At 46.8% G+C, this 12,191-nt stretch overlaps 1 protein-coding gene across 4 annotated transcripts in view; it reads left to right on the top strand.

Annotated features, from left to right (window-relative positions):
- LOC137620664 (copine-8-like) overlaps positions 1 to 12,191 on the top strand; it is a 118,423-nt gene that overhangs the window by 22,263 nt on the left and 83,969 nt on the right. The gene's annotated exons all lie outside the window — the stretch shown is intronic.

Consider the following 12,191-nt stretch of genomic DNA (forward strand, 5'->3'; position numbering starts at 1 on the left):
GGGACATTAATGCTTTTTAACAAGTTTTTTTATTTAGCTCGTCTCTTAATACATTCTTTTGGTATTTGATTACATTTCCTACATATTTAACATCCTGTTAGTCCAGTTTTGATAGTGTTAAGACATTATAATAGTGCTTATACTGTTTGTTCCCATCTTTACAACCTTATGTTATTTATGTGGATATACTTTGGGTGGAGCTGGAAGGCAGCCATTAGATTTAAAGTGCAAGGTGGCAACCCTAACTTACCGCTATAGTGGGTAAGTAGGGGATGGCTGGGGGATACCCAGCCTAGTATGTCTACAGTACTCACGGTTCAAAGAACCACATCATTTTTTGCTTTAGGCTGGTTGAGAACAGACTTCTCCGCTCTCTCCTCCTCAAGGCTTAGCCATTTAGAGTTTTGCTTTACGCTCATCCTATTTCAAATTATCTTTTTGTTTTTTCTTCAAGCCGATGTCGTAGCTTGGGCTGACGTCCCAGCTGTCTACGAGGTCCTCTTCGCCTCTTCCATCCGTCTGCCTCCCGTGACCCTGTTGACGACAAGCCTTCTCGCCTCCTGACGATCTTGATGTCACCCAACGATACGCAATCTCTCTTTTTTTTCTCCCTACCGGCAAAGTTTCAGCCCGCGTATACAATGTTCGCTTGCTGCGGATTTTAAAACTACGAACAATCGTCAACACATGGCTTGCTTGCCAATCGCCAGAACAACCGAATATCTTCTCTTCCTTACAGACGATCCGCGTCAGGATGTCGTTGATGATCAAATGATCACTACAGAGATTGGAGGTTACTCCTCGACGCTCTTTTTCTAGAATACGTTCATGATCACGAGATCGAAGGTTATCACGGTCTCGAAGCTCTTCTTCTTGAAGACGATCATAATCATGAGTTAAGCACTCACCATCTCTAGATCGTAGGTCACTCACGATCTCGACGCTTGTCTTCTTGAAGACGATCACAGTCACGAGTTAAACACTCACAGTTATGAGTTGAAGAGTATCACAATCTCGACGTTTTTCTTCTTGAAGACGATCACAGTCCCGAGTTAAACACTCACAATTATGAGATCGTAGGTCACTCACAATTTCGAGGCTCTTCTTTAAGATGATCACCTGAACAGTCTCTCCTTCGGGGGGATTACTTGTGCAGGAATTGGATTCGTCCATTCCAGTCCTTTTTAAAGGTAATTCCTTTGGGGAAAACACAGAAACAAGCCTCGGCTTCCTTCTATTGCAACAATTTGTCAACCTCCAATGTAAGATAGAGCTCATTGAAGGGAGGCAGAGAGTGCTGCTTGGAGGTTCGCTTCCAGGTGTGAGAACTTCCCCTTCCCCTTCCGAGAGAAGAGCCTCTATGTAACTGCGGTTCGGCTATCTTCCTGCTTGCGAGGAGATTTGCCTACAGGGGCAAATGAGGTTGGTTGCTCCTGTTTTAATCTTTCCTTTGACAGGATTTGGATTCGTCCTTTTTTCCCCCCCTCTTCGGAGTAGACCACACAGTAAACACTCATTTTAAATATTTAACTTAGCCGGTGAATATATAATAGCTGCAACTCTGCGGCTCGACAGAAAACACACTCAAAAAACTCGCGAGCGATCGCTATGAAGGTTGCGGGTGTGCCCACCAGCGCCAACTGTCGGCCAGATACCACTCTTGTATGTAAACAAACCCTTCAATTCTTCTCTGTCGACGTTGACGACAAGACGTATTCATACTCGCTGTAGAACCTGGAGTTTTCTCATCATATTTGGTGAAGTACTTTATTTTGGTTTGAGCTTTCGCAGTGCAGGTGTTTTTTCCTCAACATAAACTCTTGAACTCTTTATTGAATCGGATTATTTGTTGATGACTTGGATTGTTTTTGGAATTTTCTTTGACTAATTCAAAATGGCTGACCCTTCTCAAGTACCTAGATTTCGAAAGTGTAATGCTAGGGACTGTAATAGGCGTCTTCCAAAGGCTTCTCTCGACCCACATACTGTTTGTTCCTTTTGTTGGGGGTAAAACCTGTCAATTGGGAGATCGGTGTGAGGAATGCGTGGGCCTTTCGGAATTCGATTGGCTCGAATACGATAAATATGCACGTAGACTAGAGAGAGATAGGGTAAGGAGAAGTTCATCTAGGTCTGTAGATTTTTCCTCTCCACATGCCCCTGAACCTAATCCTTCCCCTGTAGTGGTTGTTCCTAACCCCCCTTCTAGCACTCGGGAACAATCTATGCAAGACATGTTACATGCTATTCATGCCTTGGGGGAGAGAGTTGAAGCGTTAGCAAGTGACCGTAATCAACTCATGGCTGACGTGAAGGAACTTAAGTGCCATAGTGCCACGGCGGAAAGTGGGAAAGTGATTAGTGCGCAAAGTGTTGTGAACAGTGTTGCGACCGAGGGTTCGTCTGTTCGTGCCTGTCGTTCACCTAGTCCGGGACCTCTTGCAAGCTCCCAAGCCCAGGGGAGAAGTAATGTCGTACGACTTATGGGTTCGAGAGGCTTGATCAGCGAACAGACGTTCCCTCTATGGTATCAGGCGTATCTCACCAAGATCGCCCCTACCATAAGACGAGAGAGCCCATTTTTACCTCGTCTTCCGAAGGCTTTTCACGCAAGAAACCGTGGAGCAAGGTTTCTAGGCCTCTTAAACGGAAGTCGGTCCCTTCAGGACAGGTCCAACGTCCTGGATGTAGTCATTGGGACAGTTCGGACCCGTTGCAGTCATCGGATGACTGCTCGCCGCCTAAGCAAGGCAAAGTTGTGCCGTCTCAGACGCTAACCCCGTCGGTTACCGCACCCATTCCCGTGGACCCTAAATGGGTTATACTGCAGGACATGCAATCTAAGCTTGCGTCCCTTATGGAAGACTACAATGCCGATAAGGTTTCCGTTGAGCCTAGCCGTTTATCTCATCGAGATCCTGGCCTTCAGCCACCCAAGCGTTCTGTTGTGCGTCCTGTTGACGCTGGTGTAGCCAACTCACGTCAAGCGGTTGGGGTAGTACCACACTCGATGCGATCTCGTGTGGATTTTCAGCCGCATGTGGACGTTAGGCAACTCGCTGATGCGCCTGGTGACGTTCAGGACGTTCGCCAACCATCGGAGTTGACTTGTTTTGACGCTGAGCGTCAACTTCCGCAACCTAGAGTTGTTTTGACTGCGCAGCCTAGGCGGTCTAAGCAGTCTCGGGTGGACGCTGTGCGTCCTCACGCACCTGTTGTTGTTGACAGTTCTCAGACTGTCAAGCAGTTTCAGGACGCTGCGTCCTGGTCCGCCACTTATGCACCAGTGCGGGTGGACGCTGCGTGTCAAGCATTGCCAACCCCTTTGCTTGTTTCTCATCAGCTGTCAGATGAGGAACTTTCGGATGAGGACGTTGCTGACCCTCAGCCTGAGGATCATCCTTCAGATATTGATGAACCTAGAGCAGTTCCGCCATCTATTGACTTTAAAAAAGTCATGCTCATTTTTAAAGAGTTGTTTCCCGAACACTTTGTCTCTGTGGCTCCTCGTTCGCCGCCGTCTGAGTTTGTTTTAGGCGTTCCGGCTGACATGCCAGCCTTTACAAAACTTGTACTCTCTCGCTCGTCCAAGAGAGCTTTATGGCTGTTAGGCGATTGGTTGGAAACCAAGAGGAGTTTAGGGAAGACGGCCTTTGCCTTCCCCCCATCTAAACTCTCGTCTAGATCGAGCGTCTGGTATGCCACGGGAGAAGTTCTCGGCTTGGGAGTCCCTGCCTCTGCCCAGGGCGACTTCTCAAGCCTTGTAGACTCTCCCCGCCGCCTAGCCATGAGACGCTCGAAGATTAGTTGGTCATCCTCAGACCTTGACCATCTACTTAAAGGCATTTTTAGAGCTTTTGAAGTTTTCAACTTCCTTGACTGGTGTTTGGGAGCCTTGAGTAGGAAAATCTCAATGGCCGATAGAGATGTCTCCTTACTCATTATGTCCTGCATGGATAAAGCCATCCGTGATGGATCCAATGAGCTCTCCTCCTCGTTTACTTCAGGAGTCCTTAAGAAGCGAGAGTCTCTTTGCTCTTTTCTGTCAGCAGGAGTGACGCCCTGTCAACGATCTGAGCTACTCTTTGCCCCTTTATCAAAGTTTTTGTTTCCTGAACTTTTGGTTAAGGACATAGCGTTGTCTTTAGTGCAGAAGGACACCCATGACTTGGTAGCGTCCTCTGCTCGCAAAGGGACCCCTTCGACTGCCTTTTCCGCTAGACCTAGAATAGACACTCCAGCGTCCAGGTTTATTCCGCCCTTTCGTGGCAGAGCCCCCAGCAGGGGAAGTACTCGTGCCGAAGGAAAGAGAGGAAAGAGGAAAGGAGCCAAGTCCTCACGTGGCAGAGTCTGACTGCCCGCAGCTTCAGACAGCAGTAGGTGCCAGACTCAAGAACTTCTGGCGAGCCTGGGAGAAGAGAGGCGCAGATCAACAGTCTGTGAGGTTGCTCAGAGAGGGGTACAAAATTCCATTTGTACACAAACCTCCTCTAGCGACTTCCCCCATCGATCTCTCTCCCAAGTACCGAGAGGAAGCAAAGAGACAAGCCCTGAAACTAGAAGTGTCTCTTTTGCTAGAGAAGGGAGCGGTGGTCAAAGTCTCGGACCTTCAATCACCGGGGTTTTACAACCGTCTCTTCCTAGTACCGAAGAAGACAGGAGGTTGGAGACCGGTGCTAGATGTCAGTGCTCTGAACGTCTTTGTCACAAGATAAAGTTCACCATGGAGACCACGAAGTCAGTCTTAGCAGCGGTCAGAAAGGGAGACTGGATGGTCTCTCTCGACCTAAGAGACGCATACTTCTACATCACCATTCACTCAGATTCCCAACCTTTTCTGAGGTTTGTGTTCGACAATGTGGTGTACCAGTTTCGGGCCCTGTGCTTTGGCCTAAGTCCTGCTCCTCTCGTGTTTACGAGGCTTATGAGGAATGTGGCAAAATTCCTCCATTTATCGGGTAGCCGAGCCTCCCTTTACTTGGACGACTGGCTTCTCAGAGCCTCGTCCAGTCATCGCTGTCTGAAGGATCTCAATTGGACATTGGATCTGACCAAGGAATTGGGACTTTTGGTCAACATGGAAAAGTCACAGCTGATCCCATCCCAAACTATACTGTATTTAGGGATGGAGATTCGCAGTCCAGTTTTTCGGGCTTTTCCGTCTGCCCCCCGAATAGATCAAGCCCTGCTCGTAATCCAAAGGATGTTGAAGAGAGAACGTTGCTCAGTCAGGAATTGGATGAGTCTAGTAGGAACTCTATCATCCCTGGAGCAGTTTGTCTCGCTAGGAAGGCTACACCTCCGACCTCTTCAATTCCATCTAGCCTTTCACTGGAAAAAGGACAAGACGCTAGAGGCGGTCTCAATCCCGATTTCCGAAACAGTAAAGACTTGCCTGAATTGGTGGAAAGACAATATCAGTCTAAGAGAGGGACTTCCTCTAGCAGTTCAGAAACCAAACCACGTTCTATTCTCAGACGCATCGGATTTGGGTTGGGGTGCGACACTGGACGGTCGGGAATGCTCAGGTCTGTGGACCTCAAGTCAGAGGAGCATGCACATCAACGGCAAGGAGCTTTTGGCAGTCCACCTGGCCTTGATGAGCTTCGAGAGTCTCCTTCGAGACAAAGTGGTGGAGATCAACTCGGACAACACCACAGCCTTGGCGTACATTTCCAAGCAAGGAGGCACCCACTCCCTGACACTGTACAAGATCGCAAGGGACCTGCTCATTTGGTCAAGAGATCGAGGCATCTCCCTGGTAACGAGGTTTATCCAGGGCGACTTGAACGTTCTAGCAGATTGCCTCAGTCGGAGGGGTCAGGTAATTCCTACAGAATGGACCCTCCACAAGGACGTGTGCAAGAGGCTTTGGGCGACTTGGGGTCAACCCACCATAGACCTCTTTGCAACCTCAATGACCAAGAGGCTTCCAATCTATTGCTCTCCAGTCCCAGACCCAGCAGCAATACATATAGACGCCTTTCTCCTAGATTGGTCTCACCTAGACCTATATGCATTCCCACCATTCAAGATTGTCAACAAGGTACTGCAGAAATTCGCCTCTCACGAAGGGACAAGGTTGACGTTAGTTGCTCCCCTCTGGCCCGCGAGAGAATAGTTCACCGAGGTACTTCGATGGCTGGTAGACTTTCCAAGAAGTCTTCCTCTAAGAGTAGACCTGTTACGTCAGCCCCACGTAAAGAAGGTACACCAAAGCCTCCACGCTCTTCGTCTGACAGCCTTCAGACTATCGAAAGACTCTCTAGAGCTAGAGGCTTTTCGAAGGAGGCAGCCAGTGCGATTGCAAGAGCGAGGAGAGCTTCTACCATTAGAGTTTACCAATCGAAGTGGGAAATCTTCCGAGACTGGTGCAAGTCAGTATCTGTATCCTCGTCCAGCACCTCTGTAGCCCAAATTGCTGATTTTCTCTTATACCTGAGAAGAGTTCGCTCCCTTTCAGCTCCCACGATCAAGGGCTACAGGAGCATGTTGACTTCGGTCTTCCGGCATAGAGGCTTAGATCTTTCCGACAATAAAGATCTACAAGATCTCCTTAAGTCTTTTGAGACCTCTAAGGAACGTCGTTTGGCTACTCCTGGATGGAACTTAGACGTGGTCCTAAGGTTCCTCATGTCAGACAGGTTTGAGCCTTTACATTCAGCCTCCCTGAAGGATCTCACTCTTAAGACTCTTTTCCTGGTGTGCTTGGCCTCGGCTAAAAGAGTCAGTGAGCTTCATGCCTTCAGCAAGAACATCGGTTTTTCGACAGAAAAAGCCACTTGTTCTCTTCAACTTGGTTTCCTGGCCAAGAATGAACTGCCTTCTCGTCCTTGGCCTAAATCTTTTGATATTCCTAGCTTATCAGAGATCGTAGGCAACGAACTAGAGAGAGTATTATGCCCCGTTAGAGCTCTTAAGTTCTATTTAGCTCGTACTAAGCCTTTACGAGGTAAATCTGAAGCGTTATGGTGTTCGGTTAAGAAACCATCCTTACCCATGTCAAAGAATGCTTTGTCATATTTTATCAGATTTTTAATACGAGAAGCCCATTCCCACTTGAGTGAGGAAGACCGATCTTTGCTTAAGGTTAAGACGCACGAGATTAGAGCTATAGCAACTTCCGTGGCCTTCAAGCAAAATAGATCTCTGCAAAGTATCATGGACGCGACCTTTTGGAGAAGCAAGTCAGTGTTCGCGTCATTTTACTTGAAAGATGTCCAGACTCTTTACGAGGACTGCTACACACTGGGTCCATTCGTAGCAGCGAGTGCAGTAGTGGGTGAGGGTTCAACCACTACACTTCCCTAATTCCAATATCCTTTTAATCTGTCTCTTGAAATGTTTTTAGTATTGTTTTATGGGTTGTTCGGAAGGCTAAGAAGCCTTTCGCATCCTGGTTGATTTGGCGGGTGGTCAAAGTCATTTCTTGAGAGCGCCCAGATTAGGGGTTTGATGAGGTCCTGTTGTATGGGTTGCAGCCCTTGATACTTCAGCTTCTGGGAGTCTGTCAGCATCCTAAGAGGATCGCTGGGCTCCGTGAGGAAGACAGACTTACAAGGCAGAGTAATCGTCTAAGTCAACTTCCTTACCAGGTACCTATATATTTTGGTTTTGTTATATTGATAACTGTCAAAATGAAAAAAACTCTTAGCTTATACGCTGTAAACATAATTAACTCTGGTCTCTACCCACCGCCTTGTTTGTGAATCAGCTATTATATATTCACCGGCTAAGTTAAATATTTAAAAATTATATTTTAATTATAAAATAAATTTTTGAATATACTTACCCGGTGGAAGGGTGTGTGAGAGAAGGAAGTTGAGAGTTAATGTGGGTAAGAGTAAGGTTATGAGATGTACGAGAAGGGAAGGTGGTGCAAGGTTGAATGTCATGTTGAATGGAGAGTCACTTAAGGAGGTGGATCAGTTTAAGTACTTGGGGTCTGTTGTTGCAGCAAATGGTGGAGTGGAAGCAGATGTACGTCAGAGAGTCAATGAAGGTTGCAAAGTGTTGGGGGCAGTTACGGGAGTAGTAAAAAATAGAGGGTTGGGCATGAATGTAAAGAGAGTTCTATATGAGAAAGTGATTGTACCAACTGTGATGTATGGATCGGAGTTGTGGGGAATGAAAGTGATGGAGAGACAGAAATTGAATGCGTTTGAAATGAAGTGTCTAAGGAGTATGGCTGGTGTATCTCGAGTAGATAGGGTTAGGAACGAAGTGGTGAGGGTGAGAACGGGTGTAAGAAATGAGTTAGCGGCTAGAGTGGATATGAATGTGTTGAGGTGGTTTGGCCATGTTGAGAGAATGGAAAATGGCTGTCTGCTAAAGAAGGTGATGAATGCAAGAGTTGATGGGAGAAGTACAAGAGGAAGGCCAAGGTTTGGGTGGATGGATGGTGTGAAGAAAGCTCTGGGTGATAGGAGGATATGTGAGAGAGGCAAGAGAGCGTGCTAGAAATAGGAATGAATGGCGAGCGATTGTGACGCAGTTCCGGTAGGCCCTGCTGCTTCCTCCGGTGCCTTAGATGACCGCGGAGGTAGCAGCAGTAGGGGACTCAGCAGTATGAAGCTTCATCTGTGGTGGAAATGTGGGAGGTTGGGCTGTGGCACCCTAGCAGTACCAGCTGAACTCGACTGAGTCCCTGGTTAGGCTGGAGGAACATAGAGAGTAGAGGTCCCCTTTTTTGTTTTGTTCCTTGCTGATGTCGGCTACCCCCCAAAATTGGGGGAAGTGCCTTTGGTATATGTATGTACTTACCCGGTGAATATATAAATTAAATGACCCTCCCTTCCTCCCCAATAGAGACGCAGCGGGACGAGAAGAATTGAAGGGTTTGTTTACATACAAGAGTGGTATCTGGCCGACAGTTGGCGCTGGTGGGCACACCCGCAACCTTCATAGCGATCGCTCGCGAGTTTTTTGAGTGTGTTTTCTGTCGAGCCGCAGAGTTGCAGCTATTATATATTCACCGGGTAAGTATATTCAAAAATTTATTTTCTAATTAAAATATCATTTTTCGCTTGTTATATGCTCAAATTCTTGAGGGTACTCATAATCACGAGCTACAAGCTCACGGTCATGAACTTCATTCACACTATCACAAGCGAGACACTCGTGATCACGATAATGAGCGAGTTGCTCATGATCTCAATCACGAGCGAGACGCTCATGATCACGATCACGAGCTACACTCAGGGTCACAGGTGAGGCGCTCATGATCTCGATCACGAGCTACACTTGTGATCACGAGCAAGACGCTCACAATCCTGAACTAGACAATCACGGTCATGAGCAAGACGCTGACGATCAAGAGCTATAAGCTTATGATCACAAGCTAGACGCTCACGATCACGCGCTAGACGCTTACATTACAAGGTAGACGCTCACGGTCACGATCAAGAGCTCTAGGCGCTTACGGTCACGAGCTTGACACTCACAAGCTATTCGCTCATGATCACGAGTTAGACACTCACGGTCATGAGCTAGACGCTCACGATCAAGAGCTCTAGATGCTTACGGTCACGAGCTAGACGCTCACGATCATGAGCTAGATGCTCACGATCACGAGCTAGACGTTCATGCTCACGAGCGAGACGCTCATGCTCCTGTGCAAGACGCTCATGCTCCCGCCCTCGTGCGAGACACTCACGACCTAGAGCGAGGCGCTCATGATCATGATTACAATTACGAGCAAGACGATTACGATCGCTAGGCAGTTCTCTTCCTTAAGGGGAAGTCTATACTCCAGTTTGTTGAGCACCAACTTATCGGCTGATCGTCACCATGCCAGTAGCCGATTCTAGTTCAACGATAGTCAGATCACTGATCACAATTCGTTGATCGTCTAACACCCGATCACTAGCTTACCGCTGATCTCTGATCCCTGATTGCTGATCCTAGATCGCCATTCATCGATCACTGATCCCCGATCACTGATCTCCAATCATAACAGCACCGTTTGCGGTTTTAACGTTTAACAGCTAAGTGTTCGTTGTCCCACATGACAGTAGCTCGCCGTTAGCTTGCTTGACGTTCGCTAGTCGGAGGCTAGTAGTCACCACTAAACCTGCTTCCTCTAGGCTACTAAATCAGCAACCACTTCCATAAGAGGGAGCTGCTCCCGAGAGCCTCTCTTCGGGAGCACTCGCACATAGACGTCATAGATCGTCTTCTCTTCTCGCTCTTGAGTTTACACTACTTAGTTAAACCTCATAGAGTTGAAGGAGTTTAACACAATTTTTTTCCTTCTGGGAACTTAAAACTACGCCCTTCATCGACGTCGGGGATAATACATTACAGTAGCGCTAAACTTAGTGTCCCTTGACCCTTTGGGTTCTTTTTTGTTTCACACAAACAGGGCTTCTTGGGTTCTTAAAGTTTTTCATCGCCTGCGAGATCAGAGGGATCTGCATTTAGGTAGCCAGGTTTTGGCATCAAATCTGGCACATTCACTGGAATTCATCCATCATGAACGTATGTTTTCACTTACACTTCGTTCCTACTACAGAAGGGCCAGGTGCTTCAAGAACTAGGGTACTGCTTTGGTTGCAACCTCCTCCCTTGTTGTCCCGTATAATATAGGGATTCTCACGAGCCGACTATGTTTGAATAGGAACTACTCTAGTTAGGCAGTCTCCTGCAGCAAATTGGATCTCGTATTTGGTAGGGGTGGCAGATTCCTTGAATTTGTTCCTCCCCCTACATCAGGAGACACAATCCCATGGCATTACCACAATTCTCTCCTTAGAGAATTGAATTCAGTGCTGTCTAAAGTGACAGCTATAGCAGTTTAATTGCTGCAATTTGGGTTGGCCCTAGATGGGTGACTGGAGAGAATAACTGAGGTTGTCAGAGTTTTGTGTATAGTACTCCCAGTCTCCGTCTGCCTTTATGTCCTCGGACCTTAATGGGAATACATTCACCCTCCATCTGCAAAATCTTTTTCTGGGGAAGCATTTTTGCCTACACTTCATGAAACTCAGTCTTGTTCATGAAGTTGGCCGATGACTTTCTCCCGTAACCAGAGCTCTTCCTTCGGCCATAGTTGTTGGAAAGGTATATCTTCTTTCCTCATCCCAGGGTGAGTTCTCTTTATCCAGTAATGAGAAATCCCCTCTCACAAGCTCGAAATACTCAAATCATGTTTTTTCACCAAGGAAAGAGAGTCCAGATTTTAGCCCCAAAAGGTACTCTTTTGATCCTCCATCTTCCTTTAGGAAATGGGAAGCGGTCTCTCTCTCCTTCCTCGTGATTGGAACATCCAATCTCATTGGAAGATGGGGTTCGCCAGGATACCACCAAGCTTCATCAGTCAGAAGTCTCCAATCTTAGTCTCCTTGTGAAATGAGTTTAACTTTCAAACCCTGTCATGCGAGGGGAAGGTGTGATCAAACAGTTAGCCCATCCGCCCCTGTCTCGAAAACTTAGGACTACTGTCTCGAACTCCTGCAAGTCATCTCCTTCAGTTTACCTCAATTTGAGAATTGGAATAATCAAAGGAAAGACCCGACTGTCATATCCAATACGGTTATCTATAGACTGGGTCACACCCTGTAGAAACTTCTGCAAGTTCGATGAGACCGCATCAGTCCCCATCGAATGCGACTTCTTCAGAACTAGCCAGGTCCCAGGTCCTTTGGCATTAGGGATCATCCTTCCCCTAGTTCTCTACAAGATCTGAGCAAGAGGCTGCCAGACAAGAATCTCTACCAGGGAGGCAATCTCCTCATTTTTCCTGGATTTGACGCTTCCTATTATTATTATTATTATTATTATTATTATTATTATTATTATTATTATTATTAGTACTTGCTAAGCTACAACCCTTGTTAGAAAAGCAGGATGCTATAAGCCCAGGGGCTCCAACAGGGAAAATAGCCCAGTGAGGAAAGGAAAAGGAAAAATGAAATATTGTAAGACACCAAAATAATAAAAACTTTAACAAAACAAGTGGAAGAGAAATAAGAGAGAATAGTGTGCCCGAGTGTACCCTCAATCAAGAGAACTCTAAGTCAAGACACTGGAAGGCAATGGTACAGAGGCTATGGCACTACCCAAGACTAGAGAACAATGGTTTGATTTTGGAGTAACCATCTCCTAGAAGAGCTGCTTACCATAGCTAAATACGGTAGTCTCCTCTACTCTTACCAAGAAGAAAGTAGTCTGAACAATTAGAATGCAATATT

This window comes from Palaemon carinicauda, chromosome 27 (assembly GCF_036898095.1).
Source record: "Palaemon carinicauda isolate YSFRI2023 chromosome 27, ASM3689809v2, whole genome shotgun sequence".
Lineage (NCBI taxonomy): Eukaryota > Metazoa > Arthropoda > Malacostraca > Decapoda > Palaemonidae > Palaemon > Palaemon carinicauda.